This window comes from Phasianus colchicus, chromosome 6, assembly GCF_987193195.1.
Source record: "Phasianus colchicus chromosome 6, bPhaCol1.hap1.1, whole genome shotgun sequence".
NCBI lineage: Eukaryota > Metazoa > Chordata > Aves > Galliformes > Phasianidae > Phasianus > Phasianus colchicus.
In genome coordinates, this window is record NC_143441.1 from 34,377,420 (window position 1) to 34,396,507 (window position 19,088).

The 19,088-nt window shown below is 39.2% G+C and overlaps 1 protein-coding gene across 6 annotated transcripts in view; it reads left to right on the forward strand.

Moving 5' to 3' along the window:
• Positions 1-19,088, forward strand: part of CACNB2 (calcium voltage-gated channel auxiliary subunit beta 2) — a 223,331-nt gene that overhangs the window by 102,427 nt on the left and 101,816 nt on the right. The gene's annotated exons all lie outside the window — the stretch shown is intronic.

Here is a 19,088-nt window from a genome sequence, read left to right on the forward strand (position 1 = left end):
GAATATTCCCAGATTGCTATTAAACAGTGTCAGAATAAAATATTCAGAGACACAGCTTTGACTTTTGTATCTGTCCAAATGCACAATGTAATATGCAACTGCCTTCCACTTCAAGAGGCTGGAAGAACTTGGAGCTGATTAAATAATGGTAATAGTGTTATTTTCAATAATGTTCTATTGATATGGGTGTCTTTTGCGATGTTTAAGAAATTAGATCAAAAGTTCAAGTGTTAAGAGGTACTATAGTTGTAATAAGCTTCTAGCATCGTGAATCCAACTTTTGGAAGTATTGCTAAAAGGATTAGTGTGATGGAGTTAATGTTGCTCAGTGGGAGAAGCCAAACAGCTTATTTGAAATAGAACCTGGGCCATAGTAGAAATACTCAGATTTGAATTATTTTATTATTAAATAAGAAACATGGGAGCAGTATTTTTGCCCATTTCTTCCTTTAGAAATCACTCATGTGTGCTGTTAATGAGCATGGATGGGAGGGAGGAGGAGAAATTAGCTCTGACCTAATGAGAGGCGGATTGATTGGAGAGCAAACTGCTAATCTTCTGCTGATTTCCTCAAGTTCATTATGTGAATGAATTGACCAGTCTTTAAAGAATTCATAAATACGTAATAATTGTCCAGCCTGCAAATATGTGTTGAATATAACCAGGTTTAAAAAGCAGAAGTATGGGAGTTTTTTTGCTTACAAAATTAGGCTTATTTTATGTTGATATTTCATTCTGAAGCAATTGATTTCAAGTTATTTTTATCATTATTATTCATTCATTTACTGAAAAATGATGATATTACAAAGCTTCAAGCCAGATATGAGTGCTAATTGCACTTCTGAAAGTGCATGAGATATACCCCATGGAATTATAGGATAATTTCTGATTTAGGATATATTCATTTCCTTGTTTAGACTGTTGGAGGAATTTAATGACTAGTTTACTCAGCGTATGTTTTTCTTTTTTAAATTATTCTATATTCAATTCAATGTTTATTGTTAGCATTTAACACTGATATTCCTAAGAAATCTCATTTTTTATATAAGAGTTTATAATAATTCTAAATACTTATTCTACTGGGGGGGGGGAAGGGAGGAAGAAAAAAAATAGATGAGGTCCTTTAAAATCAGCCCTATGATTTAAATACAGGATTAAGTTGTATTTTTCAAAGTGACAAATACACCAGAAATGACTAACTTTGATAATTTTTGCCAGCCACCCATGCACCCTGAGATCATCAAGGAAGGTGCTGGCAGCTGTTTGTGCTAAGAGCGGATGGCATTTCTGTCTCTCGTTAAATCCTTGATTGACGCAAACTGCCTAAATCTCCTTAGGAAGAAACAATCACTGTGAGGCACGCTGGGATGGGTGGGCAGGAGACTGCTCTCATGCACAGAGCAGCGCCAGGACAGATGTGCGCCGCTGTGTTTGTCCAAGGTGCTTTGCTGAAGGAGATGGCTTAAGAGTTGGAGCCAAGCCCCCATACGCAGCCTTGGCCAAGCAGGTTGGATAGCTTTAGCAAGGGAGAAAGCTCTGGGTCTAAGGGGCTCCTCACATTGGGATTGTAGCTGAATTTGCTTGGACAATAAGATAAAGTTGGACAGTTAGTTTTTTGCTCTCGGTGGCAATTCCCCTCACTGGATCAATAATCTCATTGTTTGTTTCTGAATGCATTCTGCATTCTGCATTCTTTAAGTAAATCAACTATGTGTAAGGAAGGGGAAAAACTGAAATTACATTGGTTAGCAGCAAGCTTACCTTTCTGTCTCAGTTTCAAACAATACCCAAATCAATACCTGCTTCTTGTTGTTCCTCACCAAAGGGAGAGGCTGGCTCTGAGCCCCTCACCAGACGGAACATGCTGTAAAATATCCAGTAAAGCAGATTTAAAACAGAAATAGAGGTATTAAAATATATCAAAATAATTAAAAAACCTCAGGAGAGGTTTCAGGCATTTATTCAGGTCTGGTGCTACCAGTTGATGTTTCTTCTTCCTCTCTGGTGAATTTCTGCTTCCCTGGGTTTTTGCAGAAAGTAGGATTGAAAGCAAGGGTCCTTGCAGGTTTTGTTTAGCTGGCTTTTGTGGAGTATGAGTATGGGAAAACAATAATACCAAATGAAATGGATTAAAGGACTATAAAGGGAAAATCATATTCATTAGGAAAAGAAAATCAATGTATTAGAGAACATACAGTGATACAGAGGAGAACAGGATGGTGATGTGGTGAGTGACAGAAGTTGGAAGCAGAGAGAAGACAGAAAAGATATTAATCCAGATGAAAGTGAGCTTTTAAACCAGCTTGAGTGACAGCCTCTGTTGAAAAAAGGTGGCTTTAGAAATAAGCAGTTGTCATTTAAAACTGAAGTAATCTGAATGATCCAATTAAAAAAAAAAGTCGTTTGATTTATGAATTTTTCTTTTGAGCTGTTATGATTGAGATTTTAATGTTTTGAAATGCACCAAACCAAAATTAGGTATTCTAATCATCCCAGATGCAACTGACTGCTGGCTCTGTGTCTGTAACTCAAGACTTGCTGTTGTCAGACACCATAAAACTCTGTTTTAATGCATTTCCTGTAGCATGTGCACAGCGCACGGAAAGCAACACTGACTGAACAACACAACCAAGCGCTTCGTGTCTGACTTCTGTGTTACAAATCAAAGAAAATATGATTCAAAATTCAAACCCCATACTTAAGTATCTACGTATTTATTTAGTTAAATTCTCAATAGACATTTCCACCTATCTAAAAGAAATCTTCAGTGTCTACAGCATGTAGATGAATTCTTGTGTTTCTCTGCCTTCCAGGAGCTTAGAGATGAGGGTCCCCTCCTTCTCCCCTCCCCCCCCAGTCTCAGCTTGGGGCAGGCAGGGAGATTTGCCTGGGCAGGGTGGGCATAGAGCACAGTGCAGCTTTGTATAAGAACAAGGGGTGCAGAGTGCTGTGCTTGTCTGACCCCACTGGTGTCATTTTTCCCCCATTTTTTTCTTCTCAGTCCTTTGCTTCAGAGTCAAAATAGTTTCTGTAGGAAAACATACTTTAAAAAATATCCTTGTTGTTTACTTAATTCTCTTAATCCCTTCCCCTTCTTTTATTTCTGTTACACAGGTATCCTAATTGCTTTTATAATTCACATTGTTTCTTTTCTATTTTATATTCACCTCTCTACATCAGGATCAAAACATGAAATATCTGTTTTGTACCAGAAAATGGGAAGTGAAAGTTATTCATTGTTTGTTTGTTTGTTTCTAGAATCTTCTTTCCAGCAGCCTCTTGTCTAAATAGGACTGCCCAGCAATCCTGTGGCAGTCACCAGATCTGGGACACAAAATCATTCTCTTAATTCCCGTCTCTGATTACTTTCTGCTTCTGACCGCTCTCTGGAGCTGATGTATGCAGATTTAGTAGGTTTGATTTGCTGTGCCACTGAAACCTTTTATCAGCCAAGAATAAACAAAAATTAACTAGCAAAGAGAAAGAAAACAAACAAACAAAAAAAACCACACCCTGTTTTCTCTACGGCTTACATACTGTGAGCAGCCCTGCATGCTGAGAGGTGCATCTTTCTGTTCTGCGGGTCTGGTGATGCCCAGCCACTTCTCCTCTGGGAGGAAGCACAATTATCTAGAGCCACTATACTTGAAGTCTTATCCTGGTGACACAAAGGGAACACACACCTTTACCTGTATTATGTTATAGTGATCTGAATATTGGCTGTGTCTTACATGGTTTATGAAGTTGGTTGTGAAAAGGTGAGGAGAGGGAAATAGTGATCATCAAGGGGAAGTGTAAGTGAAAATTTGTCTTAAAGATGTTCATGGTAATTACCCTAGTTGCAATAAGATAGGTTTGTTGCTTAGCTGGTTAGTTGATTTATTTTTAATGGATGCATCAGCAATCAGAAATGTGCAAACACTTAAAGGTAGAGCAGATGTGTATTAACCCAGTCCTTAAAACGTCATCTGCATTAAACTAACCAGGCAGTTAAATGCCAGCACTGTATTCAATGGTTTGGTTTCCTAAATCTCTACTTACATACTTTACCAAGCCTTTATGGAGTTAATTAACTTCATGGGTCTTTGATAGAAAGAGAAGATTCGTAAGCAAACCACAAGAGATACCAGCAGTGCTCAGACCGAGGGCAAGATCCCAGGCTATATCAGTGGTGCAAGATGCTCAGCACAGCCACAGGCCTCCCTTTACTGCCGAAGGCCTGGCTGATGCCCTGGGTATGGGAGAGCTGTTGAGAGGGTCCATGGGGTTTAATGGGATGGTGAACATCTGGGCTCATGCCAAGGATGGTAAGAAAGCTCTAGATGAGCATGTGAGGCTATAAGATGAAAATGCTCAAGTTGGCTTAAGACTGGTGGTGAAATGACCACTACTGTCATGTGCCTTAAAGTAACTTTAAGGCCATAAATGAGGCCTTGCTCTGCCTGTAGGAATTTCTGAAGCTCTCTGGCATCGAAGCTGTTAATGTTCTCAGGAGCTGAGGAGTGTTGGGGGGTACCTGGCACAGTTCAGCCACTGTTGAGTTGTCAGAGTGGTCCCCAGTGTGTGTTTGGCCTGGGCTACCCTGTGGTCTTCCAAACAGTTCTTTGGCATCATTCATGAGACAGCACAGGCCATGTAGTATTTGTGCAGGGCAGCTTGGCCTCAGCCATCCTCTTCTGAAGGGAAGAGCATTAGCTTAATACCATGGGCTTGGCAACTCCAAGCCAGCTGGCTTCAGTGTGGGAAAATGGTCCAGGTGTGTTGGATTTATTAGTCTCCAGTATGAAAAGCCAAGAGTAATGGCCCGTACTACAGCCACTGATTTATCTTCTGGGGCCTTGCAGTAATTCTGCTGCTGACTGTTAGGAGTGCACCAGGAGCTGAAGGAGGGAACGTTCTGGTCTTCCTCCAGCCCTTGCACATCCCTCCAGGTTCCTTTAGAAACTGCTGCTGGCTTTGCCCTTGTATAAAAGCCAGGCATTTGCATGGCCAAGATTACATTTTGCAATCATTTGTAACTCCTATTGTGCTGGATAATTTACAGAGCAGCAGCTTTTTCTGCGGTGTACTTTTATTGGTTTACTGCACAGCTACTCAGAAATGCAATAATTGGTATTCATCAGTTTTTAAAAAAATTCAGGTTCTTTTAGTTAAATGTTCTCCATATTATTCTGCTTTAAAAAATAGTACTTTCTACAACTACGCTGTATTCTGGAAGTGAAACTTTTCAAACAAAATACTGAAATTCTCTATGCAACCACGTTTAATAGGAAATGCACTGTCTACTATTACTTCTGGTTATGGGCAAAATCAGGTTTAAAAGCAGTGTATGTCACGTACTTGGCTCTTGGAGAATATTAAGGAAGTAATCATGGGAAATAAATGAATTAGAGAGGAAAATGAAATAATGCTATCAGACTCTGTTTGCAGAGATAATGTGACCTTCTGGGCAGCTCCCTCCATCATGGGCTGTCCCTCTGCTGCCTGGTTTGTGGTGGAAAGCACTGCTTAATGCCCTGAGAAAACTCCTTTCCATAACTGGTATTTGACAGTACAAACATTCATAGTGACCTATGTAATTTAACAGAAATGTACATCAATTTTTTGCATGTCTTTTTTTTTTTTCTTTTTTTCCCCTGAGTATGCTCCGTTAAAGGGACTACTTAAACAAAACAAGAGCTTCTTGTTTTACCAGAGAAACAGGTAAGTCAGCTATTGATCACAAAACCAGAACTAGAGTTAAAAAAGAACCACATAAAAGCAATGAAAAGGAAACTTTAAGTATATTTAATACCAGCCCCCTTTCCTGGAAGTCTTTCAAGATTTTGCAGGCATCTCTTAGCCCTGAAGCCTTCGGGGCAGTTTAGCCCCAACCACGTATCCTCAGAGTTAAATTTCAGTTCAGTCTTTAAGCTAACTTTGGAAGCTGAAAAACTCAGTGTGCATATCCTTTTCTTCTCTGTTTCTCCCCTTCATCTGTTAATTTGGCACTGGACATAAAATATACTGTATCAGCTTAGACAAAAGACTTACCTAAGTTACCAGTAGTAGCCAGGAGCAGAAATAAGAGAAATATAAGCAGAAAGCAAGTGTGTAATGATGTCTTTCCACAGTATGGTTTATTCTCCGTGGAGTTTGAAAGAACTGCAATGGTAGTACTTTATTTAAGGTTTATTTAATATGCATTTGCTGGCTCTGTATGTATTTGTGTTGCATCTGTGTAGATTTGGTCATGTTGAAAGCTCATGACATGTAAATGGGAAACAAAAAAAAAAAAAAAGGAGAGGGGTGTGCCCCTAAATCTTTTTGTTCTTGGGTATTGTGAAGATAAAATTCTTGTATTGTGAAGCTATACAGAATGCCAGTGATGAACACCTCAGAAGAATTCAAAGTTAATAACACCATCTTCAGAGCAATAAAGGAGGCCTGGGGCCCAAACACTGGGGAGAACAAAGAGAGCAAACATATAAAGTAGCCCCTCAGTAAACAGTCTCCTTGCTGAAAAGTGTAGGAGTTCTGTGGAAATCAAAGTATGATTAGGTAGGCGAGGAGAAGAGAATTCAATTAAAGTTGACCAAATGCTTGATTGCTTTGTTTTACAGTCTTGATAATCTTATTTTAAAATAAGCTCTATGTATAATATATTTTAATTTAACCTTGCTATGAATGTTTTTTGTCATACTTCTGATTTATAAGAAAAAAAAAGGGTTTTTTTTTCCTTTTATTTTCTTTTGTTTTTACTGAATTACATTCTGTTTTCTTGAGCCTATATATATCTTAATTGACAAGTAATTGCTTTCCTAATCCAGTGTTGAGCTGTGAGTTGCAAAGTCCAGTTCCTTTTAGATAGGTGCGTGGAGATTGCTTTTGCAGCAGTGTCTGAGAAGGATCACTGAAAATTCTGAATTCTGGTCAAATTGTCTGTAACTCCTATCAGTATAAAAAGATAATCTCACATATTTGTGTAGTGTTCTGTGATTAAATGTTTTTGCAGCAGTGAATTTGAAATAATAGGTAGTGTGAAGTTAGAGTGAACGCACTTTCATTTCATTGATAAATGTTTAAAAAATAACTTTGAAATGTATTTATTTGTAGTCACTTTAAGATATTGTTGTACTGGCCCATTCTTGATAAACTTTTATAGGATGGAATCTGAAGAGTGCTCCCCAATTCACAGTAGCCTGTGCACCTTTCTGAGTAGTAGTTCTGGCTCATCTAGTGTTTAGGAAGACAAAGGCACTTTTTTTTTCTTTTTTTTTCTTTTCTTCTTCTTTTTTTTTTTTTTTTTTCCTGTGATAGTAATAGGGAGCTCTTAAGAAGGTTTTAGTGATAATCCTCTTAGTATTTTATTGTTTGTGCGGTTACAAGGATGTATATAGGTATCCCTTCATGATATTTTTATTGCTGATAGATAAAAAAATGTATCAACAAGAAGCAGTAATTGCTCTTCACTAGGGGAAAAGCTAAAAAGAAACTGTATAGCAGTTCACCATACTTCTCAATCATCACATCAAGTAACAGACTGTGGTATGAGGAGTTTCTGTTGATTTGCAGCAGTCCCTTCCAACTTCAACCTGGAGCTGCACATTCACTGATGCATATTCACTCACATATTGACAATTGCTTGATTTGGGGTACAGTGTGATAGTTTGGTTTTCATACCTTAGATTTAGGTCATTTTGCCATCTCCAGTGCAAGATCACAGTTGAGTCTAGAATTTGTGCAGTTTAGTGAGTAATATAAGGGAAGGGTATTTCCTTGGACCTCCCCCTTCCAGTTCTAGCTGTAGCAACTACGGTGTGCTGTGGTTTTTATCCCCTGTGCAGAGTTGGACATGAATTTACAGAGCACGGGAATAAAAAATGCACTAGAATGCATTAAAGATATATGTTTCAGAAGATTGCAGAATGTTTCAGTATTTTCTGGGACAATATATACTGTATAATCAGTTGAACAGAATCGCATATCAGTCCTACTCTTGTGAAACAACACATGGTTCTTTTAAACAGAAATGAGTATGTGCATGCAGCAATTGTGTCTGTTTGAACTTGCATAGTAGAAATGGGCCCCAGATGTTGCAGTTATGTAATGGCCTAATCTAAAGCCAAGCAAAGAGAGCCTTGTGGGCTTCATATCATGCCAATAAGAACATTTTCAGGGAATTAACAGTGAAGGAGATTGCAGTGAGCTAACATTGTAGCTATTGTATAAAATGAAAATGTATGTATGGAGGGCGTGCCTTTATTCACTGTGGTTGGATTTAAATTTATACTTTGGGGGAGGGGGAAAATGTGACATGAATTATCTCTAATAAAAGAAATGCTTCGTTTAGCTGTTAAATACAACCGTGTGTATCTTACAGCCATCATTATTTTTTTCTATCTATTTCATTAGATGTTACTCAAGTGAATGGGGGAGAATATTTATTAATGTTGTAAGTGTGAGATACTAATTTAAAAGTAGATCTCTTTTGTATTTCTGAACTCAAAGAGCGTTAAATTGCCTAGCTCTTGCTATGCATTACAAAATAGAAATTAAACTCACTAGGTCTTTTGTGTGGGATCTTCGTGTCAGGGTACTTAAAAGATGACTGAGGAATCTCAGTAACATGAATTTGTTTTTTGAGAGGCTGTGCAAGACTGGTGAGGTGCCTGATGGCTGAATAAAAGCTAATGTGGTCTCTCAGATAACCAAAGCAGTGTAAGTGCAATTTCTACCTTTAAAATGCAAGGAAAAGGAGAAACAGAAGAGTCCTTGTGATTATACTAGGTGTAGACACGTGGGTTGACAAGTTATCATGCTTTACCTAGTCATGCATTTACCCATCAGCAAATGCCACATAAAATCCACAATGAGACAGAATTACAATAAATGGTCTTAATTCGTTTGCCATATGCTAAGAGTGCCCACATGTTCACATATGGATCAGTTGATGCACATTAATTAGATGATGAGAAAAATTACTCATGTGTAAGCTTTTGTTACTTCTGAGGTGTTGCCTGTTGTGATCAGTAGCAAGTCATTATTTGATTTATCAACAAGAACTTTCTTAGATAGGCACCTTCTTTTCAATTTGGGATGGAAAGAGAACACAGATGCATTGCTTTTGTTAAAAAAAAAAAAAAAAAAAAAAAAAAAAAAAGCAGCACAATACAATGCAGTATAAGCAGACACTCACAATAAGTTTCTATTAATGGATAACTGAGTATTTAAGCATTCAGAGCTTCTACTGACTCGTGCTTCTTGCTTCTGTGCTTCTTAGCATTTATAGTCCAAGAATGTTGTTAAATTTCATAAGCTGTATTTAAAATTGATCAAGACTACTGATGAAAACACTGTGTAGGTACAGAGTATTGATATCTATTGTTCAAGCTACTTTTCCACAAGTGCCATAACCAATAAAGGAAAGTAGTAGTCATTGAGTGAATTGTGTTCCTATTCCTATCTTAGTAAAGACCTTATATTTTTCTGTACTTGACTGAAGGTACCATTTCCTTTTGTTCTAAGACACTTTAATTAATTTGTAAGGAAATGCACAGCTTTTACTCAGCCCTCATGCCTCTCAGGTGACAGCTCACCCTCTTGAGCAAGAAAGGACAGAAGTCACCTGGCATTGTCTTCACTCTGGTTTTGTGATAGTTGGAGCTGTGACAGGCAGCTCAAAAGTTCTGTTGTTCTGCTGTTCTTGTTGCTGGTTTTAAAAAGAAGTGGTTTCTATTCTACAAGGATGTAGAAACTTCATGATCATTACCAGGGATTTTCCCTGTTACTGTGTCTGCAGTTTGAGTCATCTTTTTACAGTGTTTTCTAGTGCGAAGTTATTTTATTTCCATGTTGCAGTGCCAAAATTTGCCGTGAGGGAGCCCAATCTTGAAAGCTTGGTTTCAGTATTCTGGAGAACTTGCTGAAAGACAGAATACGTGGCTCTGGAATTGGGGCTGCCCTGTGCTAGCTCTGATATTCCAGCTGGGACTATGATTGTGTATTCTTCAATTCTGATTTGCCCAAGGTATTTCTGTCCCATAGAGTGTGTTAAGTTCTCAAGGATATTAATTTTGCCAAGAAACTAGCTCCATGATTGTACTGTAAAAAAAGTTGTTAATACGGTGTTGTATCAGAAGTTGCTGTACTTCTCACAGCCTTCTGATACTGTAATTGCTGAAGTTTATTGTTTGCTTCTTTTTGCCAACACTAGTGGCTTCGGCATTTCCAGTTTCATAAAGCATCTTACATGGAAATCAGATTATACTACACAACCACTTGTCAGTGTTCAATTTTTCATTTTCTTGCTTAATCTTTTTTATGCATGTAGAAATATCTATTTCATGAGAAAGAAGTATTTGGCTTTCATCATAAATACATGCAAAGTTTCTACTGATGTAATTTAATTTGCTATCTGAGCATCTAGTATGAATACTGGCATCTGAAACTGTGGGAAAGTTTTAACAACATGAATGATCATGGACAAACCAAAGCCACCTCTTAGAATTGTTAAGGACGTGGTAAGCAGTTATTCTAAATAAGTGAATAGAACACATTTTCACTGATTTTTTTGCAGGGGGCAGGAAAAGAAGATAACTTTGTATTGACATTGAGACACCTTATAAACATATATGTAGGAACCTATTAATATAACTGGAAGCCAATCTGAAGTTTTTGATAATATATATTTACGTGTGTGTGTCTCAGTTCTTGAGAGATGAGCAAGTGTCCCTCTCCAGCTACTTTCAACTTCACAGTCTGCTTACACAGTCAGTGTTAAGCGGTTGGCAATAGGAAATCTTTTCAGCTCTCACAGCCCAGTTTTGATTTGGTGGGACTTTGCTTCTCTAGCATGCATATAAAAATTTCTATGCATAAGCTGAGAAGTTTTCCCAGCTCACTGAGCAGCTCTAGCCCCCCCTATGTTTGCTCTTGGTGTTGCTCTCTGCAGTCACTGCATTACCACTCACTGTCCCAGTGATAGCAGGGCAGGAAGCTGCTGCTCTGCAGTTCTTTCTCAATAGCAGTCCCTTCTCATTGCACCCTGTGCCTTATTCCTCTTCTCCATACCTTCAGAAGCATTTACCCTGTACTTCTAATTTAAGCCAGTTGGCTTTAATCTTGCAAGGTCTTAGACTCACTAAGGCCAGTAATGGTAAACATGAGAGTTTCACTGATGATTTGAGTAGACCAGTGTGCCATTATGGCGAATGACTATTTTATTTTTGAATTGTTTTTAGGATGGTTGTTTTTATAAGCCTCTGGGGTTGAGGTTTATTTGAATATGTCTTCCACCTTTATTGTGGTCAAGCTTAATTTTTCTTTCACAGGGGAGATTTCCATTCTGAGTTAAGATTTCCAACTTGCCTAATAATTCTGTTCAGAAAGAGGACAAAAAGTAAAATCAAACCCATACCCATAAACAGAAAGAAATATGCTTTTTGCATTTGGACACTTCTCCATGATTTGCTCCCGGCTGCAAAGCCAGCTGCATGTTAACAGGAGGCCGTGTGTGCTGCAAGGCATGCATCTGAGTTTAATAAAATGTTGCGTTACTCCAGCAAGTGTGCAGGCTTCTTTCCCAAAGCGGCTGACGTCGCTTGGAGCACAGAACCCTCCCACTCTTCCTTGCTAATTGATGGTGACGGGCTCTCCGTTGAGCTGTAACCTAACATAGGAACTGAATCAGATCAACAGCTGAGAGAAGTCTCCAGCAAACAGGATCGCCTCATGTAGGCAAAAGCTTGGTGCTTTAAGCCAGGCCTGAAAAGGAGAAGGAGCCAGTGATGGTTCACGTAGGCTGATGTGCTGAAGTTTTGGCGGCGTGCTGCTCAGTTGGGGAGGTTTTGCTGCTGGAGGACGCGTCGCTGCAGGGGGGGCTGGCCTGCACAGGGCACGGCTGGCATGCTCGACAGACGCCCGATGGCTCCGCAGGCTGAGCTCGGTGCACCGGGGGTAAGCATATGCCTCAGGAGCCAGGCCAGATGCTGGGGAGCAACTGAATTTAGAAATGAAACATACAGACTGGCTAGCAAATTAACTTAATTACAGTTAAAATGTTTCACTTTGCTCTCATCTAGCCATGCTTAAGTGGTGTTGAAAAATGTGTCTGCCTTACAGCGGAAGTCCAAATGATACTTTTGAGCTTTCTATGTTTTGGTTTTTGTTGTTTGTTGTTGATTGGCTGTTTTTTTTTTTTTGTTGTTGTTGTTGTTTGTTTCTTTTAATTAAACAGACACTGAATTGCTGACACACTGAAAAACAGCAAATGCTGTAGGTGAGGGGAAGTGAAAGCCTGTGCAGGTGGCTGCTGCCACAGTGCTCCTATCTGAAGTCCTGTTAACCACAGCTGAAACAAAGTATCTCACTGTTCTGTGTTCTTAAGATAGTGCGAAATGATTGTTTTCTCCTCAATATGAGAGCAATGGGACTCTCTACTGGCAACAGTTTGAAGTACATTCTCTCACACGGTGTGCTCTATTTTCTGCTTTGGGCTGAGCTGCACTGCTCTCAGGAGTTTTGATGTGGCAGCATCTTATCAGGCGTGTTTTCTCTGGTGCCAGGGGATAATGGGAGCAAATATACTGGCTTCAGCTGAGCTTCTGAAATAAAATGTAAATAACAAGATATTTGAAAAGTTGTACTTGGGTGTGTTTTCCTACTTTTGCTGTAGGAAGTAGAGAATGGAGATTAAAACAGTATAAATAATGTATTCCCATAATAGTAAAAATAAACTTCATCCAAATGCTTGGTTTAAGCTTGATCTATGTAAAGTTTGAATATGGTTGTGGAGAAGCTGCACACCAGAGGCATGTGAGTCACTTTGCTGTTACTGTGAGGCTGCTCAGGTGCAAAGCATCTTGTAGAATGGCTGCTGTGTATCTCTCTCCTACAAGGAAACCGTGTTTGGATCAGTTCTTTCAGGGGACTGGATCTGGTCTTGTTCAATATCTTTGTTGACGGCCTTCATGAGGGGATAGTGTCTACCCTCAGTAAGTATGCCGATGATACAAAGCTAGGAGGAGTTCCTGACACACTGGAAGGTAGTGCTGCCTTTCAGCAAGACCTGGACAGACTGGAGAGCTGGGCAGTGATAAACCAGATGAGCTTTAACAAAGCAAGTGCAGAGTCTTGTATTTGGGAAGCAATAACTGCAGGTATCAGTGCAGTCTGGGACATGAACTGCCGGAGAGGAGCTCTGTGGAGAAGGGCCTGGGTATCCTGATGGACAACAGGTTGGCCAGCAGTGTGCTCTGGTGGCCAAGGAGGACAATGGGATCCTGGAATGCATTAAAAAGAATGTGTGGCCAGCTGGTCAAGGGAGGTGATCCTCACCCTCTACTCTGCCCTGGTCAGGCCTCACCTGAAGTACTGTATCCAGTTCTGGGTCCTCCGGTATGAAAAAAGACAGGGGTCTCCTGGAGGGAGTCCAGTGGAGAGTCACAAAGGTCCTGGAGCATCTCTCCTATGGAAAGGCTGAGTGAACTGAATCTGTTCAGCCTTAAAAAAAAAGACTCAGAGGTGATCTTATTAATGTTTATAAATATCTTAAGTGTGGGAGTCAAGGAAATATAGCCAACCTCTTTTCAGCAGTCTGTGGGGACAGGTCAAGGGGAAATGGCCATAAACTTGAGCATAGGAAGTTCTGCACCAATATGCAAAGGAAATTCTTCATAGAAAGGGTGATGGAGCACTGGAACAGGCTGCCCAGAGAGGCTGTGGAGTCTCCTTCTCTGGATATATTAAAGACCCACCTGGACGCCTACCTGTGCAGCCTGCTTTAGGGAGCTTCCTTTGGAAGGGGGTTGGACACGACGATGTCTGGAGGTCCCTTTCACAGTTCTGTGATTCTGTGATTCTTTCTCTGGATGATTTGTGGATCTTCAGTTGAGCAGCTGAATAGCTATTGCTAACTTTCCTTCTGTCTACCTGTTGGCAACTGTTCTTTACTCCAAATTAAAATGTGCTCCTATGTTTGGGAGGTGGGAAGGATTAAGTTATCCCCATATGTCATCATGGTCCATCAACACATTCAGTGTCTTTTAGAAGTATTTTAGAAGTTATCAAGTATGAAGGTATACAACTACCAATTACAGCTGAAGTGGGCTTGTTTTCAGTGTGGATATTCAAAATAGTGGAAAGCAAGAATTATGTTCATACCTCCAGCTACCTGCAGCATTTTCTGATGTTATTAGCCTAGTTAAATGCTTAGCTCTTTAGGCTTTAATATGTATATTTACCAATCAGTTCTGAGAGTTGTGAGAAATTAGAGTGTTTTGGCGTTTGCTGGCAATCCCATTGTAAATACTGATGGGGAAAAAATTTGAGATAAATGTATATTTTATTTTTATGAGGGAAGAGGGCTTAAAGTAAAAAAGAAATATAATTACAATTGTAAAATATTCCTTCTCTGAAAATAGCCTATCTGTTTTCAGAATTTAGCACTGGCAATGTCCATGTGCCCATGCAAAATTTTCCTTTTTCCTGTCTATTGGCTGTCAAATAATGCCATCAAGACAGAGGTGAGTTTGCTACATCTGGGCTATAGAGTAAAATGAACTTTTCCCCTGATATCACAATGTGAAGAAGCCCAGGCTCTGTCTGGGGTAGTCATAAAGATCCTGTGGAAGGAGGGCATGGTGATGCCGTGAAGCTGTGCTGTGGATGTGCAGGTCTTGGGGGGCAAAAAAAGGCTGGTTAGGGAAAATGGAAAGGAATAACATTTGGCTGAAAGGATTCTGTGCATTTCTGCTTTGTGGCAGGCCCTCAGAAAGGAGAAGGGTCAGGGGAAAGAAAAAGAAAAAAGGGGAAAAAAAGGTGTCGTGTGCAGCTTCATGTGCATAGCTGAACAAATGGCCAGTTCTTCTGTCAACATCATGGCTGAGGACCCTTCTTTTCACATCTGAATGAGGTGCTTTGAGATATGATTTAGTAGGTTAGTGGGTAGTAATGGTGATAGGAGGATGGTTGGACAAGATGACCTTGTAGGTCCTTTCCAACCTTGTGATTCCATGATTCTATGTTCTCTCAGTTTCTCTCCTGGTTATTAGATGTGCTGTGAGGGGAAGAAAATGTGGCTGATGTGAATTTTGGCTATAGTTGCTCACTGTTCAGAAGGATTTTACAGGAAGCTGTGTCTGAAAATTAGTTTGTTGTTAGCAGTAACAGTTCTCAAACACCATGTCATTGAAAAAAAGAGTAGTTTCGATGGCTGGGTGGAAAGTAATAGGAAGACTGGGGAGGTTGAAAGAGAGATGCAGCCTGAGAGCTTTCTCTTTCATATTTTCTGACATGCATAATTAGATAAAGTACTTACTGGTGATAACCCCTTAATGACAGATAACCCTTCTAATAAGTTGACTGCTAAGATGTTCCAGTCAATTAAAATGTTACGGTAAAAAGAAATAAAATAATACTTCCTGTCTGCTGACATATTTTCACCACCACAAACTTATGACATAAAAATCTACAGTATGCAAACTTCTGCCAGAAAACTGTGAGCACATCAAGTGCACAAATCCGTTGTAGTCTACTGAAGCTGTCAACTACATAGCAGGTGAGGTGAGGACACTAAGAAGTGACATCTGTCTTTTTGCCATGGCCAATTTACCCTGATATCCAGGAATTTAGCTTTTCAGCATTGGTGAAATATATATTTTCTCTTTTTGTTGTTGTTGTTTTTCGTTTGTTTGTTTTTAAATTCAAATGGCATTGAACAAGTCTGGAATTTTGTAAAATGAAAGAGATCAGTTTTGTAATTTTCTTACAAGGATGAACAATGCAGAAATGCAACATTAAAAAAGGTGTGAAAGAAGGGGAAGTAAAGGACCCTTAAAATTCTCTTGCATTGGGGTATATTTTTGGTAGGCTTTTAAATCACTGGGCTGCTCTGTTTTACACTGACTTTTTGCTGTGGGCTAAAATATAGATGTATTTGTGAAAATATTTTCCTAATCATATTTGCATATAGGATTTTTTTTTTTTTTTGCCATGTTTATTACTGATTCTTACAGCCAATTGCTATAAGTAGAAATCTTTGTGCATGTATGCTGCATTAAAATCTGGGGTTTATATAATGCTTGCAATAGCTTAACAGCAACCAATGTTTGTGAAAGAGATGGTTTGAAAAATATACATTTTTACCTTGCTGATCATGCAGCATCTTATATTTAAACAAGCTGCTGAGTATTAAAGCGCATGGACAGTCTTTGTATAACAGCTCTGATGTTTAGATTGGTTTCCTAGACAAGCTTTATGCAATCCCACTTTCCATCTGTCAGCTGTGCTTCTCAGTAACTTCAGTCCAATGGCCAATTTACATCAGCCTTGCAGAGGTCTCGGAGCTACGGAGACCTTGGGGACTGGCTGGAGCTGCTACTTGCTCTGCATGCCAGTGTTTGAGTTGAGGCACTCTCTGGGGCTCCCCTAGCATCCAGGAGATAGCACCCAGCTGGCTGATAAGTGTGGATTTAACTCCAGAGTAACTGAACCTATGCCTCTTGCTCAACCAGCAACTGGTGGGAAGTTGGGTGAGGGGAGGGGAGCCAAGTGTGCAGAGCATGTGGTGTGTAGGGAAAAAGGGAATGAGCTGAAGGTATTGTGGAGGTGTGTGTGGGAAACCAGGCTTTGTTACTTCTGCTGTTCACAAAACAACTTGTTTTTCTGCAGCTTGTCATTAATGATACATTGCATTTTGCAGTTGTTTGGTGGATATAAATTTCTATTTTTTTCTTCTTGAATATTTTGAGGCTGCTGAAAGGATGCTGACAGATTGACAAGTTAGGATATTCGTCATTTAAAAATTATTAACTTGTTAGTAAACAGTATTTTTAGACTATTAATATCAGAAAATATATCATTTTCAAGTGTGCTGGCAATTCTGGGTAAAAGCTGAATTTCATTTTGAATGGGCTCCTGCTGATCCATGGAATCACTTGCATTACAGTAGTCATAACTTGGTATCTTCTCAGTCTGGCAGAGTCCTCACTGAGGCACATGGCATTGTTTCTGTGCATTTCACTTTGTATTTGGTCAAAGCCTTTCTTCACAAATTTGTATGATTCAACCATACACAGACTTTGTTTTCTACCTCATGATGAGCCTGCGATTTTGCTTATTTGTTTAAGCTCTATGCTGCCTAATTTTAATTTGAAAGGTTCAAGGTTCCAGTGGTTCCTTTTCTTTCTTGGTCATATCTGCATATACTTTATCATTATATAATAATAAAATATACTTATCTTTTCTGATTTCTAATAATGTAACAATTAAAAAAAAAAAACAAAACATGTCATTTTATTATTTGAAAGAGTAATCTCTTCAGTATTTGCCTTATATAAACTAATGGATTGCTTACATAAGGTATTGCATTTTAGATAAGTATCACTTGAAATTTAAGTATTACTTTTCAGCAATATACCCAGTATCACTAGGGTATATGAGAAAGCACTTACCTAAGTGCTTAATTACGTAACAGTTTCAGGAACTCATGCTACAGTGGAGTGCTATCAAATTCAATTTCAAACCAAGGATTTTAAGGAATATTTGCTGGTTTTCAAGGAAATTGTTGAGTTCCCAGAACACTGGGATATTTCTGGCCTCCTTATTTTCTGGCTGGATATTTTCTGTTAAAAAAAATGTCAACTTCTATTGTGCTTTCAAATGAATCTCTGAACTTCATTACACACAATAACTAGCATTGTAATAGCAGAAATCTTTCATTTCAGAAGGAGAATCCTAAAGTTTCTGAACAGAAGTGCTTGAGAGAATCATTTGCTTAAGTTTTAAAAGTAACTATCTGCATTGATGCTGGCTTACTGTAAATCTATTCCGATCACATCATGCACAGCACAATAAATGGCTTAGATTCAGTTTTCTGATTATAAGAGAGAAGTTATTGTAGCTTGGAATTAAAATACTGTTTTTTAGTAGGTCACAACCACACTGAGATGAATAATTATGGATTTTATCAGAGTTCTTACTATGTTAGTCACTTCTTGTGGCTGTAACTCAATTGTCCTATAAATATTTTGTACTCAGAAGGAGCTTCTCAATGAGTTAAGGAGTCCACACCTAACTCACAGTAGAGTCATGTGTCTGAAACTGGAAATGGTGTAGGGTTGTCTGCTGAATCACCAGTGGGATCACCTTGAAAACTCACCCAGCAGAAAGTGCTGAAGAATCGGGGCCCTGGAGCTGAGAAGGCAAGCCTGACAAAGTCTGAGGTCCAAGTTGTTTGGAGCATGCATTTGTTTTTTGTAATGATCTGATTGTGAACTGTAGCAACAGAGAACTAGAAGAAAAGTGTCAAGCAGAAAAATGATATTCAGGCTCTAGCGCTACTGGCAAGATTTCTGTTGTTTAAAGTGGGCAGAGTAGTGATACTACGAGTTTACTACCTGCTATGTTTCATCAGGGGAGTGCTGAAAATGCCTTTGTCACGTGTTGCATTAGTTCTGTGCAAGGAAGGAATAACTCAGCTGTTCTTATCATCTCCATTGCTCTACTGACTCCTGGCTCCACGTAGCAAACAGCTACTTCTGAGAGTGCTTCCAATGCAACACACTAGGGTTATAGTTATGGCTCCTGTTAGCCAGGGCTGTGCTTCTGGCTCCCTGCTCATTAAATTCAAGTATGTTCCTGCAGTGCCAGGTGACACCCATACCCAGAGGTGCAGGAGGTCATTAGAGAAGCAGCTGTCTAAATGCCCCTTAATTCTGAGCTCTGAAGTGGGTCTCAAGCAATACAGTCCTTTCTGCTAGTGGGAGTTATTCCAGCTTTGCATTGCATCAAAACTCAATTCACTGAAGCTTGTTAAATTGTGAGGACTGGCTTGTACCAGAAATTAAGCATAATTAATAAAGCTTCTAGAGTTGCCAAAAATGCAAGCATCAGAAAAATTGCATGTTTCAAACATGAGGAATGGGAACTGAGATTTGAAAAAGTGAGGCCAAAGAAACCACATCATTTGGTGAGAATCAAGAACTTCAACTGATGAAAACGTGCAATGATGGCTAGTGCATAAACAGAAGTAGGATGCCACAGTGCCTCCTGCAGCCTGCTGTTATAGCTCTGCTGATCAGATATACTTTCACTTCTGAAATAACAGA